This window comes from Emiliania huxleyi (genome assembly GCF_000372725.1).
Source record: "Emiliania huxleyi CCMP1516 unplaced genomic scaffold EMIHUscaffold_10, whole genome shotgun sequence".
Taxonomy (NCBI): Eukaryota; Haptophyta; order Isochrysidales; family Noelaerhabdaceae; genus Emiliania; species Emiliania huxleyi.
Window position 1 is genome coordinate 849847 of NW_005202427.1, and position 2681 is coordinate 852527.

Here is a 2681-nt window from a genome sequence, read left to right on the forward strand (position 1 = left end):
TTCTACCCCAAGAGAGTCCCGATACCCGAGCAAAAGTACCTTCAAACTACGGACGAGATTTCAAATGACACTTGCAAATCCACGTACCCGCGGCCAGGGGGCGCTCGCTGCCATCAAGAATCACAAGGACTGGTACGCGCACCAGGAACTCGTCAAGGCGCGGGATGTGCACGTCAAGAACAACCCGTCCCTCGGAGACAACGCCGTCAACAACCGCGAAGCCGCGCGCTTCGTCTCCGCCTCAACGCCATTTGCCGGCAAGGCCCTCGATGTCCGTGTCGACGGCACGTACGCCACCGCCCTCTCCTCCGACACCCTCCAGGACGAGCTCCAGCGGAAGCTCGGCCTTTGGCTCTCCGTGGCCCACGTGGCGCTTCCCACCCTTCGGGTCGCGCTCGAGCGGGGCATGCCAGTCGATTTCTTCGGCGACTACCTTTACAACAAGGCCCACCACCGGCGGCCCCACGACGGCGTCCTCGCCGCCTGGGCGGACGCGATGCGCGCCCCGGCCAACGCGCCGGTCGTGCACGGTGACAAGGAGAAACCAGAGAGCTCACCCGGCAGTACAACGAGGGGTACAAGGTCGACCTCGCGGAACCCCACGCTGGCCCGGGAGGATGCGATGAGGTGAATGAAGTCAAGCTCTGGACGCCCCTCCTCAAGACCTCCTCGGCGGGCGTTGGCAACGCCTCGAGTGGCGGCACGCCCGCCTCCGTTGGCCACTCCTACGCCTTCGGCAACACCGAAGAGAAGGCCCGCCGCCTGAACATGGGCTGCAAGGCGCGCGGGCAGCCCGGCCAACCCTTCTCCCACAAGACCGGCCACGGCTACGTCAAGGCGCATCGCGGTTTCTACCACGACGCGATCTTTGTCAAGCGCAACAACTTCAACCTGCTGCTCCACGAGACGTTCGGCGGCGGCTTCTCGCCCACCGCCGTTCTCAAGCTGCGCCGCCTCGCGCGCAAAGTCGCGCGCGGCAGCGTTGACCGCACAGCCTACTCGCCCAAGTACTCGCTCTCTTTTATGTCCCACCATGCAGAGCGCATCTCTCTCTCTGTTGTGCGAGGCGTGAAACCGCGCCATTCGCGCTCACCTGGCAACCCTGTCTGCACGTCTCGCGCGCCCGTGAACAGGGCTCCAGGCCCCAAATGACGTGTGAGTGTTAGTATAGAGTGTGTTAGAGTTGTTTGGTATTGCTAAAAAAAAACACACCACTCCAAGTGCTCCAGACGCAGAGACGAATCCACATCCAGGAATCTCCTCAGTATAGATCATTTGCCGCCCCACAAGCAAAAAAGAATACACAGCTTCAGATTGAAAACTCGATGACGTCATCGGGCCGAGGCGCGAGGGCGGCGGGAGGAACCGGAGGATGAGACGTGGTCGTGCATCGGGCTACTTACTCTTTACACACGAACAGGTAGAAACTCACGTACACGTTTCAGGGAAACGTGAGAGAGAGAGAGAGAGAGTTTTAGCAATACCAAACAACTCTAACACTCACACGTCATTTGGGGCCTGGTGTTGAAACGTGTTGGGAGTTTGTCGTGTTGGTCCCATGACGAACACATTTATCTCCTGTTTTTTTCAAGCCTCCATTCTTCTTTCGCAGGAGTCGCTTAGGCGGCTCCCGTGGTGTACCCGTGTTAGTGCCAAGGCGCGCCAGTCCTGTGCCCTCAAGAAAGAAATAAAACACCTCTGCACGCCTAACAATGTCGGCGAATCCACATCTGGATTGCGAAAGCGAGCACACCGCCAGCAAAACGCCGCGCAAGCCGCACCGCCAACACACCGCCGCGCAAGCCGAGACAGCATGCCCTTTGTCCTCTTTCTTGCCCTGCTTGCGTCCGCCACGGCGGCGCCTACCACGAAAGGCCGGCGCGCGAACGAACAACCCAAAGTTCGTCTGGTTGTCACCGGCGAGACCAACGTGGCGAGGACCACGCGTGGCGCGCGAGCTTCAAACCGGGTGGCGCAGATGGCGGCTATGGGCGGAAACGTCACTATGACAATCCGAGCAGCCCACAACACCTTCACTGTGGTCGAAGTCGCGGACCCCAACGAGGCGCGATTGTTCAAGGAGCAGGCGGAGCGCTCGGGGCTAAGGGTCGAGGAGGATCAGCGGCGCTACCCAGGACCGATCATCTCCGCCACGCGGACGCAGCCGCTAGCCGAGGAAACGCCATGGGGGATCGAGCGTGTGTACAACGGAGCGGTGCCGAACGCCTCCTTCTTCCCGTCGGCGGTGACGCATCCGCTCTGCATCATCGACTCTGGCTACCTGCTCACACACCCTGACCTTCCCTCTGACGCCACCGCGGCGGACCCGCTCCAAGCTGACCCAGCCGGCACGATGTACTTCGGCGGCGACCTCTGCAACCACGGCACGCATGTCCTCATCCTCTCCGCCGCCCCTCTCCGCCGCCATCATTCTCTGCCCGCCGTCTCTCCGCCGCGGCCCCCTTTTCCCCACACTCCTCCTCCATCATCCCCCCCCCCCCCCCCCCGCACGCACGCGCGCGCGCACGCACGCACGCGGAGGTCGGACCCGAGCCGCCGCGTCAGACACGCCTCGCGGCCACGCAGGTACCCGTCCTATACCAACGCCGAGGTCCGCACGGCGCTTGAGGGGGGCGCCGAGGATCTGGGCGAGCCAGGCCGCGACAACCAGTTCGGCCATG